Here is a 16393-nt window from a genome sequence, read left to right as displayed (position 1 = left end):
ACTTTTCCCCACCCCCTTAGCTGTCATCCTGATCTCTATGTATGAGTCTGTGTATTTTGCTTGTTAGCTCAGTTTGTTCATTAGATTCCATATGTGAGTAAAATTATATGTATTTGCCTTTCTCTGACTGGCTTATTTCACTTAGCATAATATTCTCTAAGTCCATCCAAACTGTCACAAAGGGCAAAATTTTCTTCTTTTTTATAGCTGAGTAGTATTCCATTGTGTAAATGTCCCATATTTGTTTTATTCTCCCATCTACTGATGGATACTTGGGAAGCTTCCATATCTTGGCAATTGTAAATAGCACTGCAATAAACATAGGGGCACTTATGTTCTTTCAAATTAGTGTTTTGACTTACTTCAGATATATTCCCAAAGTGGGATCACTGGGTTGAAAGGCAGACCCATTAATTTATTGAAGTATCTCCATACTACTTTCCACAGTGGCTGCACCAGTCTGCCTTCCCACCAACAGTACAAAAGGGTTCCCCTTTCTCCACTCACCATTCTGACAGGTGTGAGATGATATCTCATTGTAGTTTTAATTTGCATTTCTCTGATGATTAGTGATGTTTAACATCTTCCCATATGTCTATTGGCCACCTCTGTGTCCTCTTTGGGTAAGTGTCTGTTTAGGTTTTTTGTCCATGTTTTAATTGATTTTTTTTTTGTTTTTGTGGTGCTGCATTTTAAAAGTTCTTTATAAATTTTGGATATTAATTCCTTATCAGCTGTATTGGTGAATATGTTCTCCCATTCTGTGGGCTTTTTATTATGTTGATATTTTCCTTTGCTGTGCAGAAACTTTTTAGTTTGATGTAGTCCAATTTGTTTATTTTCTCTTTTGTTTCCCTGGGGAGATATATCACATAAAATATTGCTATAAGAGATGTCAAGATTTTGAAGCCTATTTTTTTCTATGACTTTTATGGTTTCAGGTCTATCATTTAAGTCTTTAATATGTTATCAATTTATTCTTTTGTGTGGTATAAGAAAGTGGTCTAATTTCACTTTTCTGCACATATCTGACCAATTTCCCCAGCACCATTTATTGAATAAACTACTTTTAGCTCATTGTATGTGCTTGCTTCCTCTGTTGAATATCAATTGACTATAAAGGTCTGGTTTTAACTCTGGGCTCTCTAGTCTGTTCCATTTATCTAGGTGTCTGTTTTTATGCCAGTTCTATGCTATTTTGATTATTATGGCCTTATAGTATAGTTCGATGTTAGGTAGCATGATTTCTCCAGCTTTGTTCTTTCTTAGGATTGCTATTGCTAGGTAAGGCCTTTTGTAGTTCCATATAAATTTTTGAAATATTTGTTCTAGTTCTGTGAAATACGTCATTGGAATGTTGATAGGAATTGTGTTAAATCTATAGATTGCTTTGAGTAGTATGGACATTTTGATGATGTTAATTCTTCCTATTCATGAACATGGTATGTGCTTCTGCTTATTTGTATCTTCTTAAGTTTCTTCAGTATCTTATAATTTTCTAAGAACAGGTCTTTTACATTCTTGATTAGGCTTAATCCTAGGTATTTTATTCTTTTTGAAGCAATTGTGAATGTGGTTGTTTTCTTAATTTCCCTTCCTGTTAGTCTGTTATTGACATATAAAAATGCAACTGATTTCTGGATATTAATTTCATATCCTGCTACTTGGCTGAATTCATTTATCAGTTCTAGTGGTTTCTTGGTTGAATCTTTGGGGTTCTCTATGTACAGTATTATGTCATCTGCAAATAAAGACAATTTTACTACTTCCTTTCCAATTTGGATGCTTTTTATTTCATCTTCTTGTGTGATTGCTGTGGCTAGGACTTCTAGTACTATGTTGAATAAGAGAGGTGAGAGCAGACATCCCTGTGTTTTTCCAGATCTTAAGGGGAATGGTTGTAATTTTTGCTCATTGAGTATGATACTGGCAGTGGGTTTGTCATATGTGGCTTTTATTATGTTTAGGCATATTCCCTCTAATCCCACTTTTCTGAGAGTTTTTATCATAAATGGGTGCTGAATTTTATCAAATGCCTTTTCTGCATCTATTGATATGATCATGTAGTTTTTATCCCTCATTTTGTTGATGTGGTGAATCAACGTTTATTAATTTGCAAATGTTGTGTCAACTTTGCATTCCCAAAATAAATCTCACTTGATCATGGCATATGATCTTTTTGATGCATTGCTGTATTTGGTTTGCTAATATTTTGTTGAGGATTTTAGCATCTATGTTCATCAGGGATATTGGCTTATAATTTTCTTTTTTTGTGTGACTGTCTGTATCTGGCTTTGGAATTAGAATAATACTGGCCTAGTAAAATGAGCTTGAGAGACTTCCCTACTCTTGAAGTTTTTGAAATAGTTTGAGAAGGAGAGATGTTCTTCTTGGAATATTTGGTAAAATTCACCTGTGAAGCTATCTGGTCAAGGGCTTTTGTTTTGGGGGAGTTTTTTGATTACTGTTTCAATTTCACTAGGTGTAATCTGTCTATTCAGATTCTCTGGTTCTTCCTGATTTAGTTTTGGAAGACTATGTTTCTAGGAATTTATCCATTTCATCCAGGTTGTCCAGTTTGTTAGCATATAGTTGTTCATAATATTTTCTTACAATCCTATTTCTTTGATGTCAGTTGTTTATCCTCTTTCATCTCTGGTTTTATTTAGCTCCTCTCTCCCTTCTTGATGAGTCTGGTTAAGGGTTTGCCATACTTGTTTATCAAAGATCAAAGCTTTTCAAAGAACAAGCTTTGGATTCATCGATATTTTGTACCATTTTTAGACTCTATTTCATTTATTTCTGCTCTTATCTCTTATGATTTCCTTTCTTCTACTCACTTTGGGCTTTGTTTGTTGTTCTTTTTCAACTTCCTTTAAGTATAAAATTAGATTTTTTATTTGAGCTTTATCTTGTTTTGTTTTGTTTTGTTTTGTTTGAGATAGGCCTGTAATGCTATGAATTTCCCTCTTAGATTTGCTTCCCCTGTGTCCCACAGATTTTGGATTGTTGCTTTCTCATTATCATTTATTTCCAAGTATCTTTTGATTTCTTCCTTGATGTCATTGTTGACCCATTCATTGTTTAATGACATGTTATTCAGATTCCATGTCTTTGTATGTTTTTCAGTGTTCTTCTTGTGATTGATTCCTAGTTTCATAACATTGTGGTCAGAGAAGATGCTTGATATGACTTCAGTTTTCTTCAGTTTATTGAGACTTGTTTTGTGTTCTGGCATGTGGTCATTCCTAGAAAAGTGTTCCATATGCACTTGAAAAGTATGTATATTCTGCTGCTATGGGGTGAAATGCTCTGAATATATCAATTAAATCCATTTGATCTAGTGTGTCATTTAAGGCCACTATCTCCTTGTTGATTTTTTTTCTGGAAGATCTATCCATTGAAGTCAAAGTGATGTTAAAATCTCTGACTATGACTGTATTTCTACTAATCTCTCTTTTTATGTCCATCAAGTTTTGCTTTACATATTTAGGTGTTCTTATGTTGAGTATGTAAATGTTTACTATAGTTATAAACTTTTTAAGGATTGTCCCCTTTATCATCATGTAGTGTCCTTTTTTGTCTCTTGCTGTAGCCTTGGTTTCAAAGTCTGTTTTATCTAAGTACTGCTATCCCAGCCTCTTTTTTCCTTCCCATTTACATGAAATATCTTTTTCCATCCTTTTACTTTTAGGCTGTATGTATCTTTCATTCTGAGGTGGGTCTCTTGGAGGCAGCATATATATGGATCTTGTTTTCTTATCCATTCAGCTGCCCTATGTCTTTTGGTTGAAGAATTTAAGCCATTTCATTTAAGGTAATTATTGATAACATCATATATGGTGCCATTTTATTATTACACTATTTCCCTCTGTTTTTTTCTTTCTTTCTCTTTTTCTTCTTCTTCAAGCAAGCCCTTTAACATTTGTTGCACTATTAGTTTGGTGTTAACAAACTCCTTTAGCTTTTTTGTTGTCTGGGAATCCTTGCTGGGTAAAATAGCCTGTGTTGTAGATCCTTACTTTTCATCACCTTGAATATTTCACACCACTCTCTTATGGCCTGAAATGTTTCTGTTCAGGAATCAGATGACAGTCTAATTGGTGCTCCCTTGTATGTAACTACCTGCTTTTCTTTTGAATCTTTTAGGACTCTTCCTTGTCTTTAAACCTTGCCATTTTAATTATGATATGTCTTGGTGTAAGCCTCTTTGTGTCCAAGTTGTTTGGGACTCTCTGAGCTTCCTGGACTTGTGTGTCTTTTTCCTTCACCAGATTATGGTAGTTTTCAGTCATTATTTTTTCAATAGGTTCTCAATCCCTTGCTCGCTCTCTTCTCCTTCTGGTATTCTCATCATGTGAACATTGTTATGTTTCATGTCATACCAAATGTTTCTTAAGCTCTCTACTTTTTAAAAATTCTCTTTTCTTTTCATTGCTTTGCTTGGCTGTTTCTTTTCTACCTTGTCTTCCAAATCACTGATTTGATCCTCTGCTTCATCTAACCTACTATTTATTCCTTCCAGTATATTATTTATGTTAGACATTGCATTCTTTATTTCTGACTGGTGCTTTTTATGGTTTCTGTATCTTTTATCACTCTGTTGAGTATACTTACAATTATTACTCCAAACTCTCTGAAACATTGCTTGCCTCCATTTCATCTAGTTCTTCTGGATAATTCTCTTGTTCTTTCATTTGGATTCTGTTCCTTTGTCTTCCCATTTTGGCTGCTTCTTTGTGTTTGTTTCTATGTATTAGGTACATCTGCAAAGGCTCTGGTGTAGGCCTATGTCAATCCTGCTTGTGACTGGCCCTGGGCAACCTGTTTGGAGCTATCAGCTATCCATATTGTGTGGTTCCCTCTGCTGAGCCTGTTTGTGTATAGAAAGAACCTGGCTGCACATGAAGGCCAGCTTTAACCAGCATTGGGCCCTGGGGGAAGGTCAACTAAAGTCTCAGAGCTCCCAGAGATCCACCTCTGTCTGCAGGCTTTCTCTTAGGCTTAAAAGGTCAAAATCTTGCAGCTGTTCTCCTCAGCAGCAGGGTTTAAGCACCATAGTGTGGGGCAGAGTATTTCCTTGAGTGGAGCTATTGCTCCATCTCAGGCTGTTGCCACTTGAAGGGGCTTGCTCTGTCTGAGAAAGAAGGCTCCTACAGTATGGGGAATGACTCAGCACAGGGGTCCTGGTGGCTGACCATTCGGTTTTCTCCCCAGAACCAGCAGCCTCAGACTCTCCTCATGCATTTTTAATCCACTCTTCCCTCCCTTTGCAGGAGCCCAGGGTAGGGGCCTGAAAACAGAATTTTGTGCATTGGCCCTTCAAGAGGCTCTCTGTGTGTCCAGCTGTCTCTCCCTGGCAGACAGAAACCCTGCTGCTTTTCACAGCTTGTCATTATCTGGGTTCCTTTGCCAACCCTGTAGCTATAGGCTGGGGAGCCCAGCTTGGGGTTTAGACCCTACACTTCTCAGTGGGAATCTCCTGGCTACTGAAATATCCCTCCAGAACTTCAGCTGCCACTGTGGGAGCCCAGCCGGCCCTCTCCCACCTCCTCCACACTCCCCACCAGTCACATTTTGGTGAAGTGTTTCTTTCTATCTGTCTGTGGTTATAAGGCTTCTCTCCAGCTATTGTTCCATTGGTTATTCAGGATGATTTTTCCATAATTTAGTTGTAATTCCAGTTTGGTTCTGGAAACGGGTTAGTTGAGCTTCCACTAACTCCTCTGCCATCTTGGTTCTCCTAGTCGACATTTTAAAAATAGCTTTAATGAGATGAAATTCATACTCCATAAAATTCACTCATTTAAAGTGTACAATTCATCGATCTTTAGTATGTTCACAGAACTGTACAACCAGCACTATAAACAATTTTGGAACAAAGAATCCCAATAACCATTAGCAGTCACTTCCTGCTCCCTCCCCACCCCCGGCTCCCCAATTCTCCAGTCCTAGGCAGATATCACTCTACTGTCCCATCTCTAAGGACCTGACTATTTTGGATATTTAATGTAAATGAAAGCATATAATATGTGATGGGGTTTTTTTTTTTCCAGAGGGGTTCTTTTTTTTTTTAAAAAAGATTTTATTTATTTATTTTTTAGGGAGGGAAGGGAGGGAGATAGAGATAGAGACAGAGACAGAGAGAGAGAAACATCAATGTGCGGTTGCCAGGGGTCATGGCCTGCAACCCAGGAATGTACCCTGGCTGGAAATCGAACCTGGGACACTTTGGTTCCCAGCCCGTGCTCAATCCACTGAGCTACACCAGCCAGGGCATATGTGATGCTTTGTGACTCATTTCTTTCACTTAGCATATGTTCAAGGTTCTTCTGTATTGTAGCATGAATTAGTACTTCATTACTTTTTACTGTTTGGTAATATTTTATTGTATGCATATACCATATTATATTTATTGTCTCCTTAATTGATGGTCATTTAGCATTTTTGTACTTTTTGACTGCTATAAATAATGCAGTATGGACATTTATATGCAAGATGTTTTCAGTTCTCTCGGGTATGTACCTAGGAGTAGAATGGCTGGGTCATATGGTCCTTCTCTGTTTAATATTTTGAGAAACTATGAAACTGTTTTCTACAGTGACTGTAGCATTTTACAATCCCAAGAGTAAAAGGCAAGAGTATTCTAACTTGTCCACATCCTTGCCAACAGTGAAGGGGTTGGTCCACTTTTTATTTTAATCCTAACCCAAGGATATGTTTATTGATTTTAGGGAGAGAGAAAGAGAGAGAAATATTGATGTGAGAGAAAAACATTAATTGTTTGCCTCCCAAATGAGTCCTGACTGGGAACTGAACCTGCAACCTAGGTATGTGCTCTGACTGGATGACGCTCCAGCCAACTGAGCCATCCATCCAGGGCAAAGGTTGGTCCACTTTTGAATCCCCAGCATAGGGCCTGCTATGGTGTTTATACATTGTATATGTTGGTTGATTAGCTAAGTCTGTGCTGCCATCTTGCTCCTCCCACCACCTTTTACACTGGAAACCTCTATGCTGTAGTGGGTAAGCATAGACCAGAGTCCTGTTGAACTCTGGACACCTGCTCTGCAAGGTAATAACTGTGTGATCAGAAGCAAGTTACTAAACTTCTCTGAGTTTCAGTTTCCTTATCTGCAACAAAGATAATGTACCTCTGTTTTTGTGTTTATTTTCATTTTTTATTGAATTTATTGGGGTGGCATTGGTTAATAAAAATTATAGGTTTCAGGTGTACAATTCTATACCTCATCTGTATATCATATTGTGTGTTTACTACCCCAAGTCAAGGGGTACCCTTGTACCTCCCCCCTGCCTCACACACACCTTTCTCTCTTTCCCTCTTGTAATCACCATACTGTTGTCTGTGTCTGTGAGGGTTTTGTTTTTTTTTTTTGCTTAATTTCTTCACCTTTTCCACCCAGTCCCACATCCTCCCTCCCCTCTGACAGCTGTCAGTCTCTTCTCTATCTATGAATCTGTTTCTGTTTTGTTAGTTTATTTTGTTCATTAGATTTCAAATATATGTAAAATCCTATGGTATTTATTTTTTTCTCTGATTGGCTTATTTCTCTTAGCATAATGCCTTCCAGGTGCATCGAAGTATTCATCAGTAGATGAGTAGATAAAAGTAATGATACCTCCTTCATAGGGTTGCTATGAGGATTAAATAGGTAATGTATATAAAACACCTCACACTGTACCCAGCCCAGAGTCCTTGATAAGTGGGTGCTGTTGTCGTTCTCTTGGATAACTTGGGTAGCTACACCCTTGCCTCAGGAAATAGGCTACAGTTGATTTCAGATGTGTCTAGTTGGCACTGCCTGTGGTATGCTGGATCAGCTTCCTTTCCTCCTTCAAGCAAACTGCCTGCAGTTTCGTTAGAGGATCTGTACACATCTCTTTAGTTTTTTGAGCAATACTCTGTGATGATTGCGAGGCCTTTTCAGAAAACTAATGGTCATCTGTGGTTCTGTTTCTTTCTTATTAATTTCTAAGCTTTAACCGACCCATTTCACAGATTTGCTGGCTTCTATGAACTCATTTTTAAAATGATTTTCTTTTCAGAAGCATCAATTTTTAAAACTTTAATCAAGACAGCTTTTTAAGTGCAAAAATCCCCAAGAATGAAGATTTCATGTTTACGCAGGTTTATTTGGGTGCCTGAGAAAAGCTTTTCCGACCTTTGTCAGAGAAGTTGCTCAGTAGAGCTTGTTGCCGCCGTGCTTTTGAGCCTCTTGGTAACTTATGAAAGCAGAGGAACTGCTTTCATCTGAGGGACACAGTGGCAAAGTTCCCATGGCAGGAAGTGTTGTTCTTACAAACCTCGTACATGGTGGTCACAAGGGAGACCTTGGGATTTTGTTTTACTTGCTTGCACTTTATTATGATTTCATGATTGTTTGAGTGTTTTCACTCAAGAGCTAAATCTCTAAGAGAAATAAATGTGACACACTTGCCCTTAGGGACCTTTCTTATTCAGCCCCCACCTACTTGTCCAGTTTTAGTGGCTGCTTCCTCTCTGTACAGATCCTTGCAGTTGGACTAAGGGTCTTGTAACAGCACCGTCTGAAGTTGCCAAGTCCTCACTTCTGTTCGTGAAAAGAATGTGACGGGAAACAAACCAAACAGCTGATGACTTTGGGGGTTAGGATGGAGGGAAGGGGCCAGGTGGGAAATAGCTTACTAAAGAAACAGAAAGATTTTAACATTAGAGAGCAGCAGGGAGAAGTGGGAAGTGAACTTGAGTGGGGAGAATAGAGTCAGACAATAGAGATGAGAATGTGGAGCTTGATGTGATTTATGATAGGGAGTCATATTATGTACATGTATCATTTATGTATATTCTTTAGAAGGAGAAAAGATGGTAAAAGTGGTATTTTAGAAAATTTTTTTCTGATAACAACATTTACCCCAAGCATGAATTAAAAAAAAAAAATTAGAGTGGAGTTAGATGTTTGGACATAGTTGAGGTAATACAGGGAGAAGTGGGGTTCTTTTTGGTTGTTAGCAGTGAGAATAGTGGAGAAATCTTTCATTTAAGAAAAGTAAAGCTTGCAGATTAGAGGTGAAAGAGCAGAGTCAAAGATGATACCATTGTTTTAGATCAGAAGAAAAATTAAGCCATTAGCATCAGTGAAGGTGTTGGACAAAGAAGCCAAGTGGTAGGAGGTGGGAATTGGGCAAAATTGTGCCTTTTGGGATTAGTTGGGTTCCCTGTGACAGTGAACTACTTAAGATATAATGTTTATTAGTGGTTGGAAATAGTGACCTCTAGTATGAATGAAAGGTTGGGGTTTGGAGTTCAGATTCTGGGCTCATTAACATAGTATGAGTAAGTAGATAAAAAGAAAAAAAGTGGCAAAGGTTGAGGGGAGAAACCCCCAGTGCAAGGGTATGAAGAAAAGAACCAACCAGACAAAATGATTCAGGGCTGAAAAATGGAATGGCATAAGGCCAGTTAGAAGAGGGGTATGTTCTGAAAGTCAAAGTCAGGGCTTCAGGAAAAGGAGAGGTCATCACAGTGGGACTGCAGATAGGGTGGATAAGAACTCAGGCAAAAGCCTTTGCAAGAGGGAGATTCCCAACCTTTGTGTATAGCTCCAGTGAGAGCCAACACCTTTAACTAAGTGGGATGGTTATCTGCAAACAGTCACGCCCTCCATCAAGCACTCTGTAGAAATGCTAGTGTCCAGAATCCCTACCTCGTGAATCATGGTATGATGGATTTACTCAAAAATAGTTCCTCTCCCTTATTTCATTAGCAGAGGCCTATTTCTTCTTCTTATTATTTTTTTAGTTAGGTTTAGCAGCTTGTCTGCTCCAGCCTAGTCAGGGGCTTATCACTAGTGCTATTGCTCCATCAACAAACATTATAATTGGTTAAACTTTTCCTATCACAACACATGTTTCCTGATGAAAATGAACTATATATCCAACAATAAGTTTTGCTTTCTATTGTCAGATTTATTGGCAAGGATCCCTTTATTACTTTGTGCTCTTCCCTTTTTCCTCAAGATAAGTTTTTATCTCATTTTTGGTTTTTCCTAGGACTTGTCTTAGATTAAAATTGAGATGAGGTGAATAGAGAAACATTCTCAGTAGAAAATATAGAAGGAGAGTTAGGGGCATAAAATGGGTAGCATATCAGTGATGGCTTGGGGAAGGGATTTACGGAGTAAATGAGAAGATGTCACATTGCTACTATCCTTAAAACTGTTGTCAGCCTTCTCAGAACTCCACAAATGATGTTTGAATAAGAGGTATAAGATTAACACACTTAATAGTATGGTTCAAGGTTATAGCCCTAGCTGGTATGGCTCAGTGGACTGAGTGCAGGCCTGTGAACCAAAAGGTACCCAGTTTGATTCCCAGTCAGGGCAAATGCCTGGCTTGTGGGCGAGGTTCCCAGTAGAGGGCATGCAAGAGGCAACCTTACATTGATGTTTCCCTCTTCCTCTTTCTCCCTCCCTTCCCCTGTTGCTAAAAATAAATAAATAAAATCTGTTTTTTAAAAAAGGTTATATTCCTAAATCCTATTTGGAGGAATCACAAACTCTGTCTCAGATGACAGATTGGAAGACATTGAATACATATTGCCTCTTTCTTAGGTCAGAAAAAAAGTAAGAGTAAAGGTGAAATCCTTTGTAGTTTAAGTGGTGTGATTTAGTTGTAGGGCTCCTTTTGCTTTCTTTCTTTTTATTATTGACACAGGGCTACATTTTTACCTAATCATTGATCACCTAATATACTCTGTCAAAAAGAAGTTCCAGATGACAAAAAGGTAGTGTGATAGCTATGTTGCTATCAGACACCTGGGAATTTGTAGGTGATAAATGTCTCTTGAAAGCTATTCTGAAAAGATGTTATATGACCTTAATTACTCTGAAGATTTTGGAACTTATTTATGCCAATTTTTTTTCATAAATTTTATTTTACTTAAAATTTTCAATATATACTAGATTTGTGTTTGGTCAGATTATTAATATAGTAGAAAGGGTAAGAAAACATTTTTATGTGCAGTTTGACTAATTATAAATTTATCAGACTTTACAATGCTGCATCTTTCTATTTACTGTCCAAAAGGAAAAACACACCAAATTTCCAAAAATTCATATTAGCAATAGCAAGAAGTGTGTTTCTGGTCAATGCCATCTGGAGCAGCACTAAATTTTGGTACTTTATGTACTGGGGCAAGTAAAATTCAGAGTTGAAGCTGGCCTGGGATGTAAAGCTCATGTGAAGACAAAGGTTGCCCTTGCATATCATAACTTATCCAGGTCCCAGTTTCTCAGTTTCTGATCTTTATTCTTGTTATGTCATTATTTGCCTTTCTAACAAAGTATAATGAGAAAGAGTGAGAAAACTCAAATTAGTACTGCTACTTAACCAAGAACCAAGTTAAATGAACTAAAAAACTCTTAAGTCAGTAAAGAGAAACTTAACTTAGAATGCTTAATTTAACTCTACTACCTTTTATTCTATGTGCTAATTTACCTATACTGTCTTATATGCTATACATGATATTAAATATACGAGTTCTGTCTGGAAACAGTCCAACCATTGTTAATATAATGAAAATGGTTTGTGCAACATCAGTATAACCTGGCAGCCAAGGAGAGTGGACTGGAATGCACCTGTGTGAAAAATAACACCTTCACTCTACTAGTCAGTGGGGGTGGTAGATGCTATTGAGTGAGAATATGTACTCTCTGGCTGTTGCATTCAAAATGACTGAGCTAATAGAGCAACTAATCTGCATTGAATTTTGTGTTAAGCTTGAACATTCCTCCATGGAAACTATTCGGATGATTTAGAAGGTCACAGGTATGGGCAACTGATTATTGGCAGCTTCATCACAACAATGCTCCCGTATCACATCTCATGCAGACTTTTTGGCAAAACATCAAATAACCCAGGTGACTCAGCCCCCCTACAGCCCAGATTTGGTGCCCTGTGGCTTCTGGCTTTTCCCAAAGCTACAATCACCTTTGCAAGGGAAGAGATTTCAGACCGTTGGTAAGATTCACCATAATATAGTAGGGCAGCTGATGGAGATTGGGAGAACTGTGTGACATCCCAGTGTGCCTACTTTGAAGGGGATTGAGGTGTCATTGTCCTGTGTACAATGTGTCTTTTATTTTGTACCTTTTCAATGTCTCTATTTTTCATATTGTATGGCTGGATACCTTCTGGACAGACCATATACAAGGTAGACTCAACAGTATCTACCACCTACTACCCACTGACTAGTACAGTGAAGTCATTATTGTTCATGCATGTACATTCCAGTCCTCTCTCCTTCACTGCTAGGTTACATCGATGTCACACAGACCGTCCTCATTATATTAACAATGATTGGACTTTTCCAGACAGACCTCGATGTGTATATACATACACACACACACTCTCTCTCTCTCTCTCTCTCTCTCTACACATACACACACATACTCTAATTTAAATGCATTATGTCTTCCTTTAAAACATGAAGATTTGGTTAAATGGTAGTAATTCAGATGAATAAAAAGCAACTAATCTTAGTCCTAGAGTTTAAAAAAAAGTGCAACTGACTTTAATGAAAACACATTCTTCAAGTTTTTCAGAACCAAATCCCATTAAAGAAAATCTTTTGAGAAGTTCAAGTACAGCCTCTCAGTACAAGTCAAGAGCACCAACAGACTATGAATAAATAGTAAAAAGCTGAGAAGTTGACCTCGCCACATGAGTTATTTAAAGATGAATGTCTTACTTGCTTATGTGTCTAACTTAAATTTGAAGCTAAGAAATTTGGGCCTTTCTGCTAGCAGTGCAGCAAAATTTGATCATCAGCTGTCATAATTTCCTTTGTTGATTGTTGATACCATGAGGTTTATTTCTAGTCTCACCTGCCCTGGGTTAGCTCTGTATGAGACATAAATTTGCATGTGGCAGTCTCTCCACCCCACCTTACCAGAACTTACAGAATTTAAGTGACATAAGACATGTCTACAACTAAAATAAAATGCAGCATGATGACTATTAAATATAGAACTATAAACTCGAGTGCGAACCACAATTATTAACAACCTGTGTGGCATGGATATCCAGCCAGTCAGGATGGATGCCAGCCATGATAAACTGACATGGTTGTCCCAATGCCCAAGAGCAGAATGTCAGTACCGGTGACATACTATGCTGTAGGATTGCACATAATTTGTGTAATTCAGAAATCGATTCAGCTGCATAGTAATATAGGGTAGCAGACTAAGCTATTACCAGTTTTGGACAGAACAATATTTCTACCTCATGAATTCTCCATTTAATCTCTTTATGAAGAAATTTAGATAAACCATAGACAATAGCCAAGCATAGGATTAGAAAAACCCTTATGTGTAAAAAGCCTCTAATGAATGAATGAACTCATTTTTGCCCTTACCCTTCAGTATGTGATTCTACTGTCAGTGTTTTCACCCATGAATATGAAATGAAGGTGAGTGTGAAGTATTAATACGTAGCCCGGAGAGGACCCTAGGGGTACTGCCCAGGCTGGGCCGACCTGCTTCTGTAGTTCTTGTGCTCCAAAACATTTTCCTTCATGCTGTAAGAAATGCTTTATTTTATGTTCTTAAGTATATAAAACACTCACTTAAGAATTCATTTGTGTTAACAAGCATTATCTTTAAACAAAACCAGAAGATCATAGCTCAGTGTTCTCCCCTAATTGTGGTTGAAGGACCGACCACCTGTGGGAATGACATTACCTCTGCGGGAGGGAGGCCCTGGAAATACGGCTCTCCACCAGGTATCTCAGGAAAGTGGAATGCACACTACCTATTCTAAATAATAAGGAAATTGTTTCCTTTCCAGTATCTGGACAACATGAGTTGAAATTTAATAATTTCGCTTTTATTTGATGTTTGAGGGATTAGGTAATTATGCACTCAGGACATTTTTGGTGGGATTACATCTTGGTAGGTAGTTGTATTCAGGGATTTAGGGCAGAATGAGATCTCTGGGTGTAATGAGGTTTGTCTTGAGGCCCTAGGAAAAGTGTGCCCTTTCTCTCTGCTGTGCTGAACACCTTCCTATGCCTTAGAGCCAGAACTCCAGTTAAAACGGTTATTTACTCACATTGTGAGCTGAGTCAGTGTTTGTGGCTTGTTCAGAAAACTAAATGCCCATTATACTTTGTTTCAATGGAATATTTTAAATCTCCAACAACTAAAATGTAATTGTACTTTAGAAACCCCAGCTGCTTATAGGTTGAGTTACAGGCATTGAAATAGGGACTTTCTTGTGCCCGCCTTCCTTGCAACTGTGGCCCAGGGATCTTTACTTGAGGCTATAGTTTCATTGTTTTCCTGCTTTGTTCTGACTTCCTGTGAAACCAGATTTCTCATCTTAGGCGTAGGCACACATGTACAGTTTTAACCTTCCTTCACTACCAATTTTTCCTTGTCTCATCCACATATTCAGGATGTTTTTATCTTTTTTTAAATTGTTGTTGCAGTACAATTTTCTATCTTTTACTCCCAATGTTTTCATCTTTTTTAAAAGTATAATTTCCATTTTATTTTTTCCAGAGAACTTTTCTTGAGTCCTTAAGGACTTAGCTCCTTACACAGGCTTTGGTGGAGGTTGTGGGCAGCACTTGTAGGTCTAAATCACTGTGGGACTGTTTGGTTCTTCCCGGCTTCACGAGAACGATTCCTGACTACCTTGCTGTGAGCGGCACTCTCAACTCACACAATAATGTAATTTTACACACAGCCTGGGAAGCACATAGGAGATGACGATACTAGCTTCAGAAATGTCCCTGATGGCTGCAGCCTCTATAATTCAAATAGCAAACTTCTTTATGGCCTTGTCCTTGGGCACGGGTCTGGCACAGGTGGTGCAGCAAATAGGCTGCACACGCCATGGCCCTTTTTGACATGACCATCGTTCCTTCTTTTCTTGGCCATCTTGGAAGCAAGGACCCAAGAGAGGTTTGGATGTTTTCATCTTTGAAATAAATCTTTCACTGCACCATCTTGTTTTTCCTTTTTCCTGTGAAATATCGTGAGTAACAGACAACATAGGAGATTCCCAAAGTCATTTGAGTTGAGTGTTGGGTCCAACTCTTTCTTGGAAAATCCTTCAGAGAGTCAGTCCTCATAGCTGGATCAACTCTTAGGATCCCTCCAGCTCAAACCTTCCTTGAAGATAAAATTTATGTGTATCTATACTATCTACTTTAAAAAATCATTGTAAATATTTAAAAATATTTAATGTAATACTAACTATACTAACTACTTTCAATGTCTCCTCTACTCTTAGAGACCTAGATTTATTTGGTTTCTACCACTCAGTTGTGCAGTTATTTTCTAGTTTCAGAATCCAGTAGTCTGTTCTTCATCCTCACTCACTCATTAGCTTCTTTCACCCTACTGACATTAACTGTTGGCCATCCTCTTTCTTTCTTTTGAACAGTTTAAAATGGAATTTTCAGAATACAAAAGTGGAGATATGTAATTATTAATAGCCATGTACCATCACCCATCCTAACAAATTCTCAATGTTTTGCCAGTCTCTTAACATTATTTTTTTGGGGAAAAAATCATCTTGTTCTCATAAAGCAGTACATTTATGAGTAGGGGAACATTTGGGTTGCTTCCAGTTTAGGGTGATTATGAGTAATTAACTATAAACATTTATATACAGATTTTTGTGTGAACATAAGTAGTTGTTTCTCTTGGGTAGTTCCGCAAGGAGTAAGTTTATTGTGTCACATCCTAAGTGTTTGGGATTTTGATTGGAATTGTGTTGATTTGAGGAGAATTGGTATCTTAACAATATTGAGCCTGTCAGTCCATTAACATGTTATAATTCTCCATTTATTTAGATCTTTGATATCTTTAATTGTTTTTTCTGCATATATGAACATTTAAAAAAATTTCTCACCCAGCTGGCGTAGCTCAGTGGATTGAGCGCGGGCTGCGAACCAAAGTGTTGCAGGTTTGATTCCCAGCCAGGGTACATGCCTGGGTTGCAGTCCTGACCCCCAGCAACTGCACATTGATGTTTTTCTCTCTCTCTCTATCTCCCTCCCTTCCCTCTCTAAAAATAAATAAATAAAATCTTTAAAAAATCTTAAAAAAAATATCTCAGGTCATCAATTTAACCAGAATTTGCCTTGATATTGATTGTTTTACATTAAATTTTCTTGCAATCTAGTTTTCAGTCTATCTTCAAAGTCAGTGGTAAATTTTAATATTTGAATGTTAATAGCTTTTATTTTGTTGAATTTTGTACTTTAAAAATACCAATTATCCTGTTCTGGCCAGGTGGCTCAGTTTGTTAGAGTATTGTCTCATATATCAAAAGACTGTGGGTTTGCTTTCCAGTCAGGGCACTTACCTAGAATGCGGGTTCA

General features: G+C 37.8%; 1 protein-coding gene and 1 pseudogene across 3 annotated transcripts in view; one reads left to right on the top strand and one right to left on the bottom strand.

Annotated features, from left to right (window-relative positions):
* The window catches only part of ELOVL7 (ELOVL fatty acid elongase 7), an 83206-nt gene that overhangs the window by 29536 nt on the left and 37277 nt on the right, over positions 1-16393 (top strand). The gene's annotated exons all lie outside the window — the stretch shown is intronic.
* On the bottom strand, positions 14596-15569 carry LOC114512438 (annotated as a pseudogene).

The sequence above is a fragment of the Phyllostomus discolor genome, chromosome 3, assembly GCF_004126475.2.
Source record: "Phyllostomus discolor isolate MPI-MPIP mPhyDis1 chromosome 3, mPhyDis1.pri.v3, whole genome shotgun sequence".
Taxonomy (NCBI): domain Eukaryota; kingdom Metazoa; phylum Chordata; class Mammalia; order Chiroptera; family Phyllostomidae; genus Phyllostomus; species Phyllostomus discolor.
The sequence above is the reverse complement of the archived record's forward strand: the minus strand, read 5'-3'. Positions and strand labels throughout refer to the sequence as shown.